Source organism: Panthera uncia, chromosome C2 (assembly GCF_023721935.1).
Source record: "Panthera uncia isolate 11264 chromosome C2, Puncia_PCG_1.0, whole genome shotgun sequence".
Lineage (NCBI taxonomy): Eukaryota > Metazoa > Chordata > Mammalia > Carnivora > Felidae > Panthera > Panthera uncia.
In genome coordinates this window covers 59,993,871-60,014,729 of record NC_064810.1, presented here as the reverse complement: position 1 = coordinate 60,014,729, position 20,859 = coordinate 59,993,871, and the positions used below count along the sequence as shown (strand labels likewise).

General features: G+C 37.1%; 1 protein-coding gene across 50 annotated transcripts in view; it reads left to right on the top strand.

The window, feature by feature from the left end:
• Nucleotides 1–20,859, top strand: part of ZBTB20 (zinc finger and BTB domain containing 20) — a 769,297-nt gene that overhangs the window by 226,127 nt on the left and 522,311 nt on the right. For 7 of the 50 annotated variants that reach the window (XM_049629384.1, XM_049629404.1, XM_049629398.1 and 4 more), the window contains one exon: nucleotides 4,956–5,028. The exons of 36 other annotated variants lie outside the window; for them this stretch is intronic. The gene's annotated coding sequence lies outside the window, so the exon portion shown is untranslated. Of the gene's footprint in view, nucleotides 1–2,663; nucleotides 2,795–4,955; nucleotides 5,029–14,983; nucleotides 15,065–20,859 lie in introns of all 50 variants that reach the window. 7 more of the 50 variants (XM_049629392.1, XM_049629400.1, XM_049629380.1 and 4 more) reach the window with 3 other exon arrangements.

Here is a 20,859-nt window from a genome sequence, read left to right as displayed (position 1 = left end):
CTGCTGAAGGTTCCAAATCATGTGGGCATTCTGCAGCCCCACAGAGTGGTAGAATTTCTTCACTTATCACTGACAAGTTCACACCTCTTTTGGTCATTAAAATTGTAAATCTGCATTATCAGATGCAGAAAACAGGCCAAACTAATGATATTAAATGCATTTCCAAGAAAATGCATCTTCCATGACCTCTTTTAGCACCCACTTATGGATTATATTTTCATTGAGCCTGTGGGGCCAATTCATATGCGGCTTTATGTTTTTTGGTTTGTCCTATATTGCCTTATGTCTGTATCATTTGTTATAATTTTAAAGTATTTTTGTATACCATATTTCATTTTTTGTGGTATTTTACACATGGCATTTCAGAAACTCAAATCCCTCTAGTGTTTATTTTCAGTTGGTTGTGACCGCAGCTTTATTACTTATTTCATGTGTTTTCAATAGTTAATATTTACAAAACACTGAACAAACTCTTCAAGATTGCTTTCTATAATCTCCCTTTCCATGCGTCAAAGATGAGAGGTACAGAGAAGAGTCATAGTGACTTACCCTGTGTCACAGAGTGTATGAATTCACTTTCAAAGGAGGATCAAGGACCCCTGGTTTCCAGTTCTTTTTTTTTTTTTCTTTCTTTTTTTTTTTCTTTTCTTCTCTTATTCAAATCTCTCAGTAGTCTTCCGGGTTTGGAGACTTACAAAAATGGTGCCATTGCAAAGTGGAGAGCAGTTGACTCAACTCTTTATCTCTCACTTCTCCTTCAGCATATATTCTCTCCCTATATTCAGGTCTTCCTTTCCCATCTACTCCCCAGTGGATGCTGAAAAACATTTCTTTTGAAGAGTTGGTTCATAACGTACAGAAAGCCTTGAAGTCTCAGTAAAATCTGTTCTTACTAAGGGTAAGGGTAGGCATTTTTCACTGGTGAACAGCATGTCATATCTACCCTGACGGTTAGTGGAACAAGGCCTGTGGCAGCACAAATTAGCATCGGAACAGAGCTTTATCACAGTGGAATCCCAGGTGGATTTAGGAATAAGACTCTAAACAAAAATATGCGGAGGGATTGAATCCATCAAATCTAATAAAGGAAATTATAGTAGATTCAGGGAACTTGGACCCCTGAATTGTAGTAACCAAGCTGGGGAAGAAATGGGCAGTTAAACAAAGTAGTGCTGTATCTTTCATTGTTTGATGAAATAATTTTTGCCCCTTTTAACTGGTAAGTTGAAAAAAAAAGCCTGGTATATTTGAAACAAAGAGCTTACACAGTCACTGAGCTGGTTGGTTTTTATACCTTCCTTTACTGAGTATTGTCCTTCAGTACAATACAGAGCCATTTCTTTGTTCTCACAAGCTAGCAGTTAAATTGTATGTAAATGTATGCAAATTAGATGCTGTCTAATAAAGAGAGTCATTAGATGGAAGAAATATTTAGTTTAGAAAAAAAAAGCAGGTGTATTGTGTAAAAGAAAATGTAAGGCTACAAAAAAGCCCAAACTTCTGTGGACAGTTATAGAAAAAAATTATTAAAATAGATTTTTAAAAGACTTACGTCTTCCTGACCTTTCCTTTGTGCTTATATATATGTGTGTGTTTTTTAAATATTTACATATAAAACTAGGGGATTGGCTTCCTTCCCAGAATTACTGGAAGCACCTTCACCAGGAACATTTGGACTTGAATAATCTCCACAGCAGCATTTTCTTTCTTGAATTAAATGAATTGTAAAATGGATGATTGGCTCAGGAACACTGACTGCTTTTGTGGGTTCCTTTCCTTTAGGTTGAGAGGCTTATGGCTCCATGGTGGGTAGCTTGCAACTGATGATCTTGGCTAGTTTAAGGTTCCCCTTCCAAGCTAGTCCACCCCAGCCTTATAGGCTCCTTAAAAGATACGTAGACTATAAACTTCTTTAGAGGAACCAACAGTTCTTTTTGAGTTTGATCAATGCTATATTGAATATTTAGCACAATACTTAGCACTTACTAAGCACTCACATTTATTTTTGGAAGACTAAATGAATGATTGAGTAAATAAAAAAAAAAGTAATTTGACATATGTTAAACATTTTAATGGCCAATAAAGTGGTTATGGGTATGTCAAATACCTTTGTAGTCCCCAGCAAACAGTTAGTAAAGCAATTGCCCAGATTTGCATACAGCAGTTACAGGTTAAACACACAGTGAAATACATACTTTACTGTCTAGTTTCCTCAAGCCCACAGTAACAAATGTGTCAAGTGCTTACCATGTCCATCACTCATTGTGGCAGCTGTTGTGGGGGGCAAAGATGAAAAGCCAGAGTGGTTTCTCTCTGGGAGCTCCTAGTGTTCCAGAGGAATCAGACACATACCACCTACTTAAAACATAGCAAACCATACACAGTAGAGTTACAGCTAAAATATTATGGGAGCACCAGAAAAAGAGAGAGAGAGAGAGAGAGAGAGAGAGAGGGAGAGAAATTCTGACTGAAGAGTATCTGAGATGGTTTCCTAGATTCCTGGAGGAAAGTGGGATGGAAGGAATGAATCCTTTGAAGGTCACCAGGAGCAGATGGTTGGCCATGGTTGGTAGAGAAAAGGCAAGTTGCAGAATTCTCTAAGTTGCAGTACCAAGTTAATACAAACATACTAGATTTTCTTCTATTCTCTTATGCATTTCCAGCAACAGCTTGATTTTAACCTCTGTAGAAACACAAATGAGAGAGCTGTGTAACGGATACATGAATGACGAAAGCTAAATTATAACTCCAAATCAAAATTCTAATCACATTCAGCTACTGAATAGGAAATAAGGTAAAGTATGCAAAAAATTTTGTAACTTTTTAATTCTAAGGCATTAAATATATAAAATTATATTATTGTTCATAATGTTTAAGATTGTCCATGGTATGAAATAAAATTTAGGGGATAAGAGGTTTAGAGACCTAGAATTGGGGAATCTCATGTATAGGTAGTGCCTTACAGTTTACAAAGTACCTTCCTAAATTACTGTTTTATTTTATTATCACAGCAACTTTTGAGGTTTCAGAACTGGCCTTATTATTTCCATTTCACAGGTGAGGGAACTGAACTACTGAGAAGTTAAGTGACTTAGCTGAGGTCACAGGGTAAATATCAGAGCCAGGTTTTCCTGAAAGGCTGTCCAATTCTTTTCATATACCTCATTAAAACCCAGAAACAATGCATAGGATAGTTCTATAGCTACATAAGAAGCATACATCCTGGGGGTGCCTGGGTAGCTCAGTCAGTTGAGCATCCAACTTCTGGTTTCAGCTCAGGTCATGATGTCATGGTTCATGTGACTGAGCCCCGCATCAGGCTCCATGCTGACAGTGCAGAGCCTGCTTGGGATTCTCTCTCCCTCTCTCTGCTGCCCCTCTTTCAGTTGCACGTATGTTCTCTCTCTCTCTCTCTCTCTCTCTCTCTCAAAATAAATAAACTAAAAAAAAAATTAAAAAAAGAAAGAAGCATACATCCTTGTTCTAATTTGATTCCAAACATTTTTTATCTATTTGGTTTTATAGCCACCTGTTGTCCATTTTGATATGGGTAAAATATGCAAGGCTGAAACTGAGGAATGCACACATGGGCAAGAATGGTTATTTTGATAACTGATATGGATATTAAAATCATGATGGGTCTATGGATTGAAAGCATTTTAATGTATTTTTCTTGACTTTTGAGTAAAAGAAAAGATTTCCATGTGAAGGTGCAAAATATGCCCTACCGAACTCATCTTGGAGGTAACCAAAGGGCTGTGGGACTAACAGCTTTTGATATTACTTAGTGCTTATTATTGTTATTATTATTATTTCTTTTTAATTATGCAAAGTGCTAATCAGTTTGATTATGCACAGTGCTAATCAGGTTAATTATGCAAAGTGCTAATCAGTTCTTCTTGAAGCACACGAGGAGAGCAGAGGTGCTGGCGGTGAATGGCGTTGGTTGATGGGGTAGTCACGGCAGTCATTCCTTATTAAGATAGGAGTAGACAAGATAGCAAGGGGATTTTTCCATAAAAATAAGGAGGAAAGGAGAGAGAACTATGAGCACACGAAAGACTGCGGTTTTGGCAGGACGGTGCTTACGCATCGAAAGCTGTTTTTCCCCCTGTTGCGTAGTTTGGTTGGATAGTCTCTGCTATATTTTGAAGGCACTCATTTGAAGCCAAAAAGACTGCAGAGGGAAAGAAACAGAGTATTGTATAGCTAGACAAGTTGTCAAAACAACTTATTGTAGTTGGCAAGCACCAATTCCTGGGAGGACAGTAGAGGAAGTAGAATCTAATAGACCTATACATGAAAGAGGACATCAATAAAGAGAATTGAACAATTAAAGGAGTGCCATTCTGATAAAATAAACAGGGCCATCTCACCACCACATTGTTAGTGGGATGGCCGTCTGTGTAGCATATTTCCTGAGATGAACTGAGGGCTTCTTGGTGCTGGCAGTGGTCTCTACTGAGGGTGGTGATGACGAATATGACAATAAGAGTTTTATGTAATAGCTCCTAGTTGGATCAGCCTTGTTGCTGCAGAAATCAAAGTGAATTTTAATATTAACTTGCAGGTCTGTGCTTATTAAGCTGGGTGACTTCCTGTGAAGATGAGTTTATAGCAATATGTTCATATGTTTTTATAGAACAATGACCATGGAGCTCCCCTAGGAAAGCCCTTTTTATTCACTCCTCCTGTTCTATTCTGTGGTTTGATAAGCTATCAGTGAAATGCTGCGATACCCACTTGTTTGAATGTATTCAAAGAGCAGAAAGCATTTCAGGATTACTAAGTGAATATTCATTTTTTTTTTTTTTAAAGAAATATGTTCGGTCCATGTGACTTTTCCTTTACTCTGGAATTTGAGCAGGAGATTTAGAAGTCATTTATAAAAGGGAGGGTCTGCTTCCCCCTTTACAACCTGATAAACCAAGTATTTATTTACTTTTCCTTTTCAGGCCTCTGCCTAAGTACAGCTCATCTTCACAAATGCCTGTAGTGAGCTTGATTTCTGGAAATGTCCAAATAATGGTAAGACTCCTACAGAGGCAAAGTCATGGGTGATATCTTCAGAGTAGGACATATTAATGAGGGATTTGTCCAGACAGCACTGGTATTGGAATAAAGACAAGCCTTCAGTTTTCATTTTTATTTTAACAGGACCAATTTCATTTTAAAATATGAAGAGAATGTCATAAATCTTTGGTTTCCAAGGAGAGTCTGGAAAGGAATAGATTGTTAGAGGACAGCGCCCACAAATTGAGAAAGCCTGTTGGGGGCCCTTTGAGAATTTGGCTGGAAAATTCTGTTATAAGCAGTCCTTCTGCTCAGCTTCATGGGAACATGGTTTTAGAAATGAAACATTGCTTCTGTGTTCCCCATCCCCCCCCAAAACTAAGATTAAGATGAAATGTTCATATTACCACTTTATCAAAAGTATTTTGAGTTATTTCTTGATAAGTCTAAAAAATTCCCAATGATTCTACCCAAAGGATACCTTGCCAGTTCCACTCATTGACAGTATACTAAACTTGATTTCTGATGAAGTCATTTTAAAGCAGAGACCTTGCTATGTAAGGCATTTTAAGAGGTTGCTGGAAGGTTTCAAGGAGAAAATGATATGAACCAAATGGCAAACAAAAATTAATTTAGCTAATATGTCCAAACTTCTGATTAATTACACACTTGCAGCCACATCACACACACTCCCACACACAGACCCACTCATCCCTTTATGAAACTACTACTATTTTATAAAATGTGTATTATGTGCCAGTAACAGTACCATTTACCATCCTGAATAATGGAGATGCAATTATTCAAAAAGAAACAAGTGCCCAGCATTATGGAGCTCACCCACACAGGACAAGATGGTATTTTTTTCATGATCTGCAGGCTTAAGAACACAGAGTTTGTACTTTATTCCTTCTCAAAACTTTTCTCCTTAGTAATCTATATAATTCAATTAGCTAGCACTAGTATCTTTATATTTGCTAAATAAGAAGTTGTACTAGATGGTTTCCCAGATATCTTCATTTCAAATATGCTGTGCTAGAGTTATTTAGATAATCTGATTATACTATAAAATGAATTTATTCTCTATTAATGATGTGAAGAGCTTTAGGTTCATACACAGTCTCTCTTAGACTTTGATCTTTGAGAAAATAAGGTAATTTTTGACTAATTCTGTGGACACAGCTTCCTTGGATTTAGGTCAAAATTGAATATATAAAGGGTGGACTTTGGAATCCACCGTTACTGAGTTTGAATCCTGGCTCTTTCAGTTACTAGCTGAGCAAGTCATAACTGCTTTGAGCCTCTGTTTCCTCATAGTTCCTATTTCACAGGGTGGTTATGAGTATTAGTTGAAATAAACTATATAAATCACTGAAGTCAATGCCCAGCGGCACCCTGGAACATAGCTTTGCTCCATAGTCAGTCCCTTTTTCATTTCTGGCAACTGTAGCCTTTCTGGCTCTTGCTACCAAAAATATCTTGCTTCCTTTCCCCAAGCTGCTTTTTCTTGCATTAAGCCTGTACTTCAATTAACTTGGTATTTTTTTCTCCCATTACATCTTTATAGTTTATTTCTCCTTGCTCTCCTTCTTATGTACGTTGACTACTTGCCTGCTTTTTCTGAGTCAATTTTGGGGTACTTGTGTTTACCATATGTAATATAGCCTTGATTACACCAAAAAATATGTGCAACTGTAACTCAAGTCAATTATACAGAAATATGCTGTTTAAGTCAGAGCTGGACTATAATTGTTTATGTTTTCGATTTCCTGACCATACTGGAAACTTCTTGAGGGCAAGGATAGTGTCTTTAATTCTTGTATTCCCAATATTTATCATGTGCTCTACCAAGAGGAATCTCACAAGCTAACAAGGGGCAAGAGTTTTAAAACAGTAACACATATGATCTACGAGTAGGAAAAGTGTTGAGGAAGAGAAGATGTTGAGGCTTCATGTAGTAGATACTGGGAAGGCTTCCAAGAACAAATAATGTCTAAGTTTGCCCTTTAAAAAAAAAGTTCTTATTTTCTTTTCCTGGAGGAAAGAGGGAAGAAAAATAAATTTTATGCAGGAATAAGAGCTTATGTGTACAAACAGTTGATTGGTGGCAGGAAAGCAGGGGATCAGGTGACAGAAAGGAAGTCTAGAAAGTTAAATTGGGAATGTATTATGAAGGGCCTACAAGCTGTTTAATGTTTTGTGTGAATAATCTTCACTTTCCAACATGAATGTATTTTTGTGTTCAAGAGAACACTATGTCACAAGAATACGGACAGTAGCTTTTTTATGTGTGAAAAAAGAAATGGTGAGATTTAGCAATCAATGAATGCAAGGAAAAAACAATGAGGGATCATGTCAGAAAGAAGGTCTGAATCCAAGTCCAAGCTGGATTCCATACTTGCTTTATGACCTTAAATAATTCACTTCATCTTCCTGAACCATGTATCCTTTAACATCACTTTCTACCTCTCATTTAAATGTATATGAGTTTAAGTCACTTCTATTGATTATAATTAAAGAGGGCTCCTACTTTGGATGGTTTGTATCTCATGATTTGAAGACGATGGTCTTGTTTAATGAGAAAAATGAATTTTGTACTAGTAGCACATGTAACGTTAAGCCAGAGGTAAGATATTTGGGAAGGAAAGGAAAATGAATAAGAACAATATTGTTCTGACCAGAAGAAGGTGAAAAGGTCTTCTAAAAATAAAAATAAAATGATGGCTATCAGAAGACTGTAAGAAGGTGGAGATACTGAAAAATTGGTTTAATGGATTTTTACATTTGGGGTGTAGATGTAGACCCATAGACCTGATGAAAAAAAGAGGCCAGGGAGTAACCTACCTTCCCTACCCTGTGTGTTGAAAGTTAACTATCTATGACTGATAACTAACCAAAATATGACATGGGAGATGCGATGTGCAGAGGATTTAATAAGAGGATAGCAGCAAGTGGTTTACAAAATTTGAGGCCTGCATATTTTCATATGAGTGCTCATATCCCTTGACTTTCTTCTATCACAGAAGAAAATTCTTCTCAGTTCCCCTCCTTCCCTTCCTTTTAAGAATTCTGTTCATGCTGGTGAAGTGTCAGGACTTTGGTAATGCAGAACCAGGGGAATGGAAAACAACGGGAAAAGTGACCTTGGCTGGGGGAGGGGCAGATGACTTACCGAGTGGCAAGAGTTTACTAGAATAAGAGGAAAAGAACAGAGATGGGAAGAACAATGGGAAGAAGAAAGGAGTGGGGGATACTTGTGAGGAAAAGACAGGATGAGGAGAGATCGGTGCTGGAGGTGAAAATGAGAGAGATTCTAGGGCACTGTTTCTGTCCATATTCAATGTGGCTAAGACAAAGAGGAGGGATTCTTCTCTCCCTCTTTTTGGTGTGTTTTGTTTTGTTTTGTTTTGAGAAACTAAACAAAATGGGCTGGTTTTTTTTTTCTTTTGTTTGTTTTGTTTTTTAGTGTGTTTCTCTCCTTGGCAGCTTTTTTTTTTTTTAATCAAAATTAGGTAAAACATCGCCACTATTTTGTTCTCACATTTCCACCTCCATCACCAACACAACACAGTGAAGAAGTGAGGCTCAGAATTATCCCAGTGTTCAGGAATCTGTGGGCTTCTGTGATTTATGCTCTGTTTATCAGTTGTTCTTGATGTTAAGTTTAACACCAGAAAAATACAAGAGAGGAAGGATGATGGCCGACTAGTATGTGATCCATATCAGATGGCAGTTCCCTCAAGATGGCCTGATTTCTAGTACATTTCACCTACATGCTGCTCTTAATTCATGTTTTTTTACTTGTGAGGGGTCAGCTCTGCAAAGCAATTTCATATTAACCACAGCAAATTCATGCTTAGGTTCAGAGGAAAAAACTTTTTATTTCAGGCACTATTATGTTTTGGAATAATCTTTGGAGGATGAGAGGTAATTAATCAAGATTCCTATAAGAAATGATAGCAAGTAAACATTATCTGATAAAACGCTGTTAGTTGTCGTTGTTATTTAAGAATTAGTTATAGTTCAACCAGCGTAACTGTTGTGTCAAGAAATCATTCTCTGTAAGATTGACTACTGACATATGTGGACATACCTCAGTTGATGTGTCTGGGAACTTGGTGCCACTCCAGGGCTGGGATTTCCAGGTCTGTGTGAAGACTTCCTGACATAAATAACATCTTTTATAAGGTGAACTGTATACATTATCTAATGTCCATTTGGGAAACTTTCTTGTGTTTTTACTTTTGGCATTTAAAAAAAAAAAGAACATAGTTTAATAAACCCACATTTATTTTATTGTATTTTAAAAAGGAATTCCCACTGGATTATGTAACGTTAAACATATGGCTACACAAAGATTAGAAAAGCTGTGGCCATCAGGAATAAATATTGGTAATAACACTGATAGAATTTCACACATGCAGTTTAATGTGTGAAAAGTAAGAAAGACTTCCATAGAACTCAGATAAGGAAATAGGCTTGTTTTTTAACAAAAGTATAAATGAAGTCGTTTGTTATTAAAATGGTAGCCTTTGAAATTGGCTTCCTGCTTTCGCACAAGAGGAAACACTTTAAGTTAGGTGATTTTTTTTCCCTCTGATGAGAATGAAAAATAATCAAAACAATCTATACACATTTTATTATGAAAAAAACCTTGGAAGAATTCTATTGGTATAAGCTAATGCGAGATGACAATTTGTTTATTAAAAAGTGTTTTTCATGGCCTCTTCTATTGGCCATGTGCAACTGGTATAAACAAAGATCCTGTGTATGGTAAAGGATTTGCATTCCTTTGCATGTTTAGGCATTCTTTAGCAGGACTTATTTTTCTGTTTATCGACAGTACTCCTCAGGTCTTTGTACAATTATGTGTACATCAGCAGTGGCAACGTTTGAGTGGGCAGTAAGGGTTTCCTAGTTAAAGTAGCCAAAAGAATAGAAATATTCATTGTATTGGTTTTGGTGCTTTGGGCCAAATACATTTGCTCCACAAGAGTCCCACTGCACAGGACAAACTGCTATGTTCAGAAGACACGCAGGCAGCTGAAGAGTCAAGAAAAGCTGCACTGGTTTTGTTTGGGGAGGGCCTGGCTTTTCATCTGCCTGGGAAAGGAACAGGCCTTATTGCCAGTTGCCAAGCGTTCTAATGCTGAGAAGTGTGTCAGCTGTGGTTACTCTGGGGATTTGGTTGACAATAAGCACTTTTCCTTGAGAAAATCAGCATAGATGCCACACATTGGAATTGTACAGATTGCTTTTATTTTCTATTTTAACAATTAAAGAATTAAATTGCTTTTCCTTCTTTTCCCAGCTGTTGCAGCTTCCTTGTTTTTTAGCTCAGATGATGGGCAAAACACACACTCTCTTAAGAGGAAAGCCCACTTTTTTCCTCCTGTGTGGACTTCTTGAGGTCACATTACTGGCTAACCCTAACTGAATAATGATATTTAGAAGGAGACGTTCAAGGAGAGATGTTTGTGAGTGATGGCTGTGGTGGATAGGAGTGATTAAGTCAGTATTTCAAGGGTATCAGTGTAAATCACATACGTTAGGAAACTTCAATATGCCACTTCTAGGATGTTTTTAGCTGAAAAACTTGGGGCCCTAACCTGTTCCATAGAGAAGTCTTTTTATTCCCCATAGTTTATAGCTGGGAACAAAGTACATATGTAGGAGCTGGATTGGTTGGATTAGTGCATTGTAAGTCAGGCATTAAACAAACCTGACCTTTTCTGTCAATTCATTCCCTGTAACCTTTTACCTCTGTAAGGAGAAGTTCACTTCTGTATTCTCACTGAGTTTGTCATTATGGTAGGGAGCCAAAATTCCCTTCCATGTTACTTAGGGAAAGATGCTAGTAGCTTTTATTCTAGATCAAACCAGTGTCTCTACCATCTCTTCTTTTACAGAAAGAAGCTAAGCATCTGACCTGCTGCAAATTGTGTTTTAACCACTCCCCTCTGCCCCCACTCCTTTCTTAAGAGCCCAGGGCCCACAGACTATTCATCTTCTTCCTCTGCACTGATCTTTGCTCTCATTACTGAAGGAGGCTTTGTCCTTTTATAATTTCTTTTATGTTGGCTTTACTTGGGAAAGAAATTTAAGAAGCATTTATTGACTATTTCTGTATGTCAGACACTAGGCACATTACATGCCATTATTTGTTGGGTTCTCTAGAGAAACAGAACCAATAGGAGATATATATGTCTATATACATTATACATATACACAAATCAATAGGAGATACATATGTACAGAGTTGTATTTATGCATATATGAAATTATTTTAAGGCATTAGTTCACATTATAATGAAGACTGATAAGTCCCAAGATCTGCAGTTGGCAAGCTGGAGACCCAGGAAATCGATGGGATGGTTTTTGTCCAAAGGCCAGTAGGCTTAATACTCAGGAAGGATCAGTGTTTTAGTTAGAATCCAAAGAAAGAAAAACACTGATGTCCCAGTTCAAAGGCAGTAAGTTAAGGGGATTTCTCTGTTACTCCAAGGAGGACCTGCCTTTTTGTTCTATGCAGTCCTTCAGCTGATTGTATGTGGCCCACCCACATTAGGGAGGGCAATCTGCTTTACTCAGTCTACCAATTCAAATGTTAATCTCATCCAGGAACACTCTCATAGATACACATAGAATAATATCAGACTAAATATCTGGGCCCTCTGTGGCCCAGTGAGGCTGATACGTAAACGTAACCATCACACATGGTTTACCTAATTTAATCCTGGCCAAAATAAAGCCCCAAACTCAATGAGGTAAATACTATTGGTTATTATCACCAAATATAATGATTAAATGTATGATTTCTATAGTGAGATTGCCCTTAGTTAAATTCCGTCTCCCCCGCTTGCTGTCTAACAATAAGCAGGTTACTTAACCTCAGTTTCCTCATGTCTAAATTGGGGATGATAGTATTATATACCTTGTTGAGTTATTGTAAGAATCAAATGAAATAATACATATAAAACACTTAGCTTTGAAGACTGGGACATAGTGTAGTACTCAGTGAAGGCTAGCTACTTTTTATTTGCACAAGGAAATAAAGGTTCAGGGAGATTGAGACCCTTGCCCAAGTCACATAGCTAGTAAGTGGTGAAATGAGGCATTTAGTCATTCTTCTCTGCTAACCTCTATTTTGCAGGGAAGCAGTATAATGCCATAGTTAAGGCTCTGGTGTTAGACTCCGTGAGTTCAAATCTTGACTCTTTGACTTACCGAGAAACTTTAGGCAAGTTGCTTAACTTCTCTATGTCTTAGTTTCCTCATCTCTAAGATAGGAATAAAATAGTATCCTTCCCAGACTAACAAAGAATCAAAAGATTTCTAGGGATATTGCTTTCATCTATAAACTTTAAGTGATAGAATTTCAGCCACAGGAAGACTATAGAGGAGAGATTTCTTCAGTTGCCTTCAAATTATCCCAGCTGTTCCTAAGATGGGTAAGATTTATGAAATCTAGAAAAGTATTAAAAGCACATTAACATATTATAGATAGCATTGCTTTGAAACAAATTTCTTAGAAAACTTGTTTTTTTGAAAGAGAGAGAGAATAAAAATAATGTTTTTAATTCAGAATAATTGCATGTATACTCAAAATGAAGTTGAAACCAATGGATGGGAGGTGAAAAGAAGTCAAGGAGGAGTCCATTGTGGGATGAAAATCCTAGGACCTCATTTTGTAACTCTCTTGTGTGTTTAATAGAAGCCATGAAAGATCCACTATCTGGGACCAGATATTTCTCTCTCCACTATATAAGACAAGAAGGCTCAGAATTTCAGAATGTTGTATCTGATTTGTCATCTGTCAACCAAAAGCCGCTGAAAAGGCAAGAGCCCTGGAGAACTGTTTTCCTACATATGTATTTGTTTTTAGACAAATGTGTTTGTTTGAAGGTCTAAACACCATGGAAATGGGCACCATGGAAATGCATAGTTGGGGGGGGTAGAAGCCCTAGAAGTATTGACTCAATCCTTGATCCTTCTGTGTGATGGATTAAATGCCACATGCTTCAGTTTGCTGTGTGTGGGGTCCTTCAGCACAATTTATAATAAACAGCAATCCTGTATGAAGGACATAAGAAACTTACTGACTTTTTTTCAAGAGATTAATGAGAGGTTGGTTGTCATCTGGATGTTGCTTAGGCAAAGAGCACTCCAGAGAAAATCATTGTGTGTCTTATTTCCCCCTCACTACAAAATATTTATTAACACTTGAAATCAGGTTAAAATTAATATTAAGGGTAGCCTTGAAGGGGAAACATAAAACCCATGTGCAGGTTGAGGGGAATGTGGAAACAATGGGGAGAAATGGGAGGCACCTTCTTGCCTGAGAGTGGGGGTAGAAACCGGAAGTGAATTGCGTTTCATCGTCACCACTTTTGTATTCTCATTGATTTGTTTTTAACTTTAACTCCTGAAGCTGGAGGTGGAAACCTTCCTTACCAAGTTTCTCTCTGAGTTACCTACCACCCACCTGCCTCCTACAACTTGGAATCTTCTGCAAGTAGGCAATAGTTGTAGATATTGTTATGTGAAAACGAATGGAATCAGATGAAAATTTTGTGGGTAAACATCAGATGAAAATGTCTTCTCTGGTATGAGATAGCAGTTACTTTATCATATCCTTTTTATTTTCATAGAACTATTAGGATTATTTATTTACTTATTTGTGGCAATTGACATGAACAACATTACTCAAAGAAAAAAATACTTAATAGGAGACCAGGAAAGAAAATGTAATTGTGTCTAGAAACCTTTTTGCCTTAGCTAAATAAATAAGAAATGATAAGACGTACAATACAATAAGAGATGAGAAAGACTGAGGTTCAAGCAGACTGCTTTATTTAATTCCATTTAATTTTATTGGGTTGAATTTGATAGAGACAGTGTCAATGGACATGTACAGGGAGATTGGTAGAAGCATGCCTGAGGCTGTTGTATCATTGACATAAATGTGTGTAAACAGAAAGGGAATGTTGAGTAATTCTGTATACAAGAGTAATTTTTAGATATCAAATTTCAGTATTACAAATGCACAGGGCAGCAGGTTGAAGCAGATCTGTTACCTGTATTTAGTTCTTGATTTCAATATACTGAAAATCAAATGTAATTTTTAAAATTTTCTTCATTTGCCAAAAAGTACTTAGAATGTTTTGTCAGCATTGCTGAATTCCCAGCTAAAACATATATTTCAGCTTTATTTTTGGAGGAGGAACCTTAAGTAGGCTGCTAGAAATGGTTAAACGTCAAACTTAGGTTGCCTTGGACCCCTTGGTTTTCTTACAGAGCTCAGGTTCCATAGCATATGTGAAGAGTCAGTTTACAAGTAGAAATATGTGCAAAGGCTTAATTTTTAAAATTTATTTTTCATGTTTTATTTTATATTTGAAAGAGACAGAGTGCAAGAAGGGGACAGACAGAGAGATGGAGACAGAACCTGAAACAGGCCCCAGGCTCCAAGCTGTCAGCACAGAGCCCGATGCAAGGCTTGAACTCATGAGTAGTGAGATCATGACCTGAGCCAAAGTCAGGCACTTAACTGCCTGAGCCACCCAGGCATCCCTCCTTTTTTTTCTCGTGTTTTATTTTATATTTGAGAGAGAGAACGAGCAAAAGCTTAATTTCATGTAAAAGTAAAGCCAAAAGAACTGAGATTGTTTTAGAGAAACCAGACATCTCAAGTGGATTATCAGAGTGAAATTGATTCATTTATGCATACTCCTCAACAAGCTATACTTTGGTCAGTTATGCTTTGAGAGAATTTGTGTAGTAGAAGGAAGTAGCACATGTTATAGTCCCAGAGGGTGAACACGTGTGAGACTGCCAACCTTCGTAGCAATAACTTTTCTAATTAGTCCATATGTGATAGGGAGTTGGGAAGACCTTATTTGTCTTATATTATTTTGTGTACTTATTTCTTTTCATTGAAATGGTGTTATCCTTAAATTTATCTATTAAGAGCTGCATCTGGATTCCAATTTGGGACAGCCCAAATGAAGCTGAAGACTTGTATAGATGAAGCTGAGAATTGACAGTATAGGTAGGTAAAATAGATGACTCATACCTTCCAGAACTCATCCTCATGCCTAAATGGTCTTCCATGCGTTAATCAATTTGTGTAGGTAATTGTCAGATAGCCACTCCATTTTATGGAGATACGTTTTAATTAATCAGTACACCTACATTTTGCTAAAGTTTCCTTATGGGCTGAATTATCATAACATTAGCAAGTTAGGATAGTAAAATGGTAAACACAAACAAACAAGAATCACTGGTTTACAGAAAGTTCTTGCCTTGTAATTACATTATATACAAAGATATCCTCCTCTCAGACACATAAACAATAATTTAAGCTCTGTAGCAACAAGCACCTTGTCTTTATTTCTAGAACCTCTTACAATACCTGGCATATAGTGTGTGTTCAACAAATGTTTATTAAATAGATGAACTCTATTATAAAAAGACTCATTGTTACCCTAGATTTACCTACACATTAGGTCAAGTCAAATCTCTTCCTTTTTCCCCCATTTCCAAGAGCAAGCATTTGTGTAGGCTGTTCCCAACATACAAACAGGTTGTATTACAAAATCTAGACAATTGAGTCACTTGGAACCAAGGATTCTTCTGTCATTCATACATTGATCACAAGTATTGATTCACCGTACATTCTGGCCTGGGCACAGTCCTAGTTCCCAGTGGTGAGCAAGAAACAAAGTCCTTGTGTACTCTAGCTCTTAGAACAGTGCCCAGCACATATTGAATGCTCAGTAATTGCTAACTGCTCTTTTTAAAGATTGACTCTACTATTTTCAGGGATGTTTATTCAGAGCCCTTAGCCTCTATGCTGAGTTATCAGCATATGCTATTTTAGGTATATTCTTACTTTATTTCATTAATCTTCCCTTTCAAAAAGAAAAAGGTATCTCTATTATTATTATTATTATTATTATTATTATTGCTGTTTGGTCTTGGCAAGCTATGAGCCCTTCCATGTTATTCTCACCTGAAAATAATGAAGATGTGATCATCTAATTCACATGGAGAACACAGCAGAACTTAGTAAATTAATGTTTGCATAGTGCTTAGAAATGTGAGGTTAAATTTGCTAAGAGAAATATACAGAACTATTATTGCCGCTAAAATTATGATAGACATTTTTTCCTCTACCAAAAAACACCTCAGTTAATTGGTGTTCATATTTTAAAAGTTGAATGTACCTTAAAGAAAATGTTCAATGTATATCTAAGGAAAATAAATAAAGATCATGCCCTTTCATTATTATGTGATATAAAACATGTCTAAGAAATCACTAGTTTGGGGTCAGTATATGATATTTAGGACTTTATGATTCTCTGGTCTGGACAGATGGATGATTGCTTCTTCTAATATAAATGACAGGTGGCAGCTCTGGTGAAATGGTTTCCAAAGTCCTGCTTTTCGTCTCTCTTCTTTAGCTGTTGTGGTCTTGGACTAAAGTAGTAATGCCCTCCAATTCCAAGAGTAACAAGGGCTTTTGTTTGATTTGTTGTTTTGTGGGGTTTATTTGGGGTGTGTGTGTGTGTGTGTGTGTGTGTGTGTGTGTGTGTGTCTTGTCAGCCCTTTGGTTAGCTCCATCCATTCAGTGGTCTAACCAAAATGGCAGACCATAAATGTCCCACAGCAACAGGCTGTGATTTTAAACCAGGTCTGAAGACACTCTTCCCAGAATAGTGATTCTTCCATGTTTACTTCAAACATTGTCTAGACTGTGAAGGGTCATTGTATGTGATGCTCTCTCTTCAGCAGATGGAATGAGTTTAAATTGTAAAATTCAAAGCTGAGTATCTTAGCTGTAAGTTTTATTTATTTGACAAGTAAATAGTGACTACCCACCATATGCATTAGGCACAGTTCTTGGCACTAGTGATACCACAGGGGATAAGACAAGTCTGGCTCACCAAGCTTATATTTTAGTAGAGAAGACAGATAAGAAGCAAGTAAATAGATAATTTTAGGAAAGAATAAATACAATGAAGAAAATCAAGCAGGGTATGGTAGCAAGGGTGGGGTGTGGCAAGCTCTTTTAGAATATTAAGTTCAGTGTAGATTTCCTGAAAAGGCAATTTTAGAAGAGACCAGACAAAAGGAAGAGAGTGAACATGCCAATCTCTGGAGAAAGAACATTCTAGGCGTAGGTAAAATAAAGTTTGCAGGCCCTGAGGTGGGACTTGGCCTGGCGTGTCCCAGGAAAGAAGGAATACTTTACGACCTTTGACAATCTCTAAAATCCTGAAGAGCCAGGTAGAAACTGACCCATATGATGTACACTTAATTTTCCTTATACACCCTTATATGGCGGAAGACATTGAGGCATCCTTACAATGTGAGTTCCAATCTTAGATTTTAAGGTGTCTTCATGCTATTTTTGATTTTAGTAAAACCATAGAAGGATTGAATGCCTTGTCTGGTGGCACAGGATCAAATCTCTCCTAGTAACACCTGAAGTTTAGTCCTCCAAGAGTGCTTTGAGAAGTAGTGCCACAAGACAGTTAATGCACATCCATGAGAGATGCAGGGTGACTGTAGGGCAAGAGAGATGAATGAATGCACACCTGTAGGTGCTCTTTTATTTTTTAGCCTTTCTCCACTTAGAAAACATCTACCCTCATGATCACCTATAAGCACCTTCTGCCCACTGGTTGAACCGATCTTGTTGGATGCAGGAGTATGAGGAGCATCTGTTGTAATGTTATAATCCATAATATTTTTCTGCCTCGGGAAACCTCTGCTTGTTCTGAAGATACTGACATATCTTATATTATGGCACCCTTTCTTAAAAAGTTTATGAAGATAAAAGAAAATTAAATTTTGACATACTTGGAGTTGCTATCTCCTCAGTGGAAGCCTATGGCAAATCATTTTGTAAAACACATAATCAGATCCTCACTTTGACATAATTTCAGAATTTTGTATATATGGTATTCACAGTGGAAAGAAATTTTTCTCCAATACCTTCTACAGTATTGGAACATGAAAGGCGAGTTAGTCCCTTATCCTGTCTTGTCTATTAAAGATTATTCAAAGCCTCAGACTTGAATCTAGATATGTAGAACCAACCGCAAGCAGATGATGCCTGTTAGTGACATTGTAGTTGTGAAGTTCAGTTTGAACCTTTGCTTTATCTAATTCCACTGTCATTTACTCTGTGCCTTTACAAAAATAATTGGAAAAAAATAGTTCTTCACTGACTATTGCAGTCTTTTATGAAAGACTACCTTCCCAAGATATAATACAGACTACAGTGTGGAATATTGGAGGCTGTTGTAGGACTGTTTGGAAATAGCTTGATACCTGAAGGATAGTTCTAGACTCCGAGGGGAAAAAAAAGAATACCATAAGAATTCATTCCTCCTCTAACTCAGTGCTTTGAGTAGTAAAAGCATATGGATTCTGAAACAAAAATATGATTTCCTTACTCAAAGTTAAATACCACCTCCCCCAAATTAAAGAAGATAGGGTGGGGGGAGGGTGAAAGGAGGAAGGAATGGGGAAGAAAAGAAGGAAAGAAGGGGAAAAAAGGGGAAGAAAAGGAGAGAGGGAAGAAAAGAGAGGGAAGAAAAGAAAAGAGGGAAGAAAAGGGAGGTAAAAAGGGACAAAGAGGAAGAATGATTCTTTTGACATGTAAAATGTTTCTATTAAATTCTTCATTTTCTGTTTTTTCTTTAAAAATATTGTTTTGTCTCATTATAAAACCTTGAAAATTTAAGGCTGACTGGTATACTGTAAGAAGCACTAAGTAAATGCAATTTCTATTTTTAATAATGATAGCTCAAATTTCATGTGAGCTCACACCAGCTCTCCAATGTAATTAAGTTTATGGCTTTCTTAGGCACTTTCAAATATCCACAATGTGTAGTTAACGATATTTTTTTTTTTTTTGGATAAGTATTAGGACACCACAATGGTGATGCTGTAGCAGCTGGTATCTATACTAAAGTAGATGCAACCAAATAATGGAAATCACAACATATTTTGTCTAAAAAGGCTCATGACAGAGAAGCCCTGTTTGAGCAGAATTTCCGAAGTGATAAAGGGCTGACGTATTTGAATGAAGAAAAGGGGTGTGAAGCAAAGACTGTACTTTGAGACTGCAGATCGCCTCTGAACAGCACAGGTATTCCCATAGGGCTCAAATGTAAGTTTGGGGTAGGGAATGTGTATTAGAGATTAGACTACTAGCTCCTAAAACAAACATGATGGCCCATGATTTCTTTTAACATCAGAGAAGAAGAAGAAGAAAAAAAAAAAACACAAGTAGAAACTGCAGGTGCTCCCTTTTTATTGCACTGTGTAAAGAGAAAATGTAAAATGGACAAGCTTTCGACAATCATGTTCTCTTCATCAAGCTGTTATTGTTATTTTAGTGAGTCCACTAAAAAGAATTATCTAGAGCTTCTTGTTTTTACTTCTTTGTGTACTTGATGAATATGATTACCATTTTTACCTCATGTATTTAAACCCCTCTGCCATAATCCCATATTCTGCCTAAAAGCCATGTCTGTGGGAGCGTTTGCTCCTGCAGTAGTTTTTAGGGATATGACTGCATTTAAGCAGGTGCAGTAAATGCACTTTTGGCGATTTTCACGGTTGTGTGCAAGTGCAAAACGTCTGACATAATTAAGCTGAGATTAATAGAGACTATTAGTAAAATAAGCTTGTTTTATGAATGAAGAACTCACACTCATTCAACATAGCCTTTCTTTGACAAATGCACTGCATTCACTTATGTACCACTGAATTGCATGCCTGGAAAGTGAATAAACATTTGTCAGGCTACCTTCCAGAGTTTTCCATTAACCATCTTCTAATTCCCTTCTTGTGGTCTGCAAAGGGAATCCAGTTTTATTTTTAAATGGAACAAAGGGATTGGCCTGACACTACAAAGGCCAGTGATTGTCAGAATCACAAGAAATCTTTAGTTAATTTTGATCCTGAATTGTTCTTAGTCCTGTATTTTTCTCACTTTAGAATTTAAAGCATCCTATTCAAAATGGCCACCATACAGAGGAGGAGGGAGCAAAGGAAAATAATAAAGAACAGTGGCAACTGAGTTGATGCTGTATAAATAAGCACATTTGCTGTGTCTCTGTTCTGCAGTCTTTATGTCCCACTGATGAGAGAACTGGTTTGAGATGTAAATTGCTTCCCTTTGATTGAACCAGGGAGGAGATGTCATGTAACTCATCTCATCAGCATAGAGCATTGTGCGCCTTTGGTGAATTATAGGATAACAGAGCTAGGAAGAATTCCTTAACCTCTCTCTGCAGCCCTGTTCCAGTGTTTAATAACCACCAAAGGGAAGTACTTCCCTTCAGTTCACCTGACTACCTTCTGGGGTTTGAGCTCATTTCTTCTGACCCTGTCCTTAAATATTTTGTAAAGGATCACTGGAAAATACCATGGTTTTAACTTGTAATGCGTATCCTATAAGTTGTGGGGAGGTTTTTTTGTTTTTTGTTTTTTGTTTGTTTGTTTGTTTTTTGTTTTGTCTGCTTATTTGTTTTAGGTAAAGAGCATTGAAAAGATTGCTTTGGAAAATGAGAAAGGGGATGAAGAAATAAACGAAAGGCAATCTTTTCCCTAGTGTGTCTCACTTAGCTAGCTTCAGGATAAACCTGGAGGGGCAGCTCTCCAGAAACCGAGAATAGAGGAGGGGTTAGGAGTAGGCGTGGACACAGGGGTAGGAGCTACCTGTGGTATCCATGAGATGGTGTGCTATATGAGCAAATAATTACTAACGGAATTTAAAACACAAGAATTGGAAATAGGCCCACAATCAATCTAGCCTGATATCTC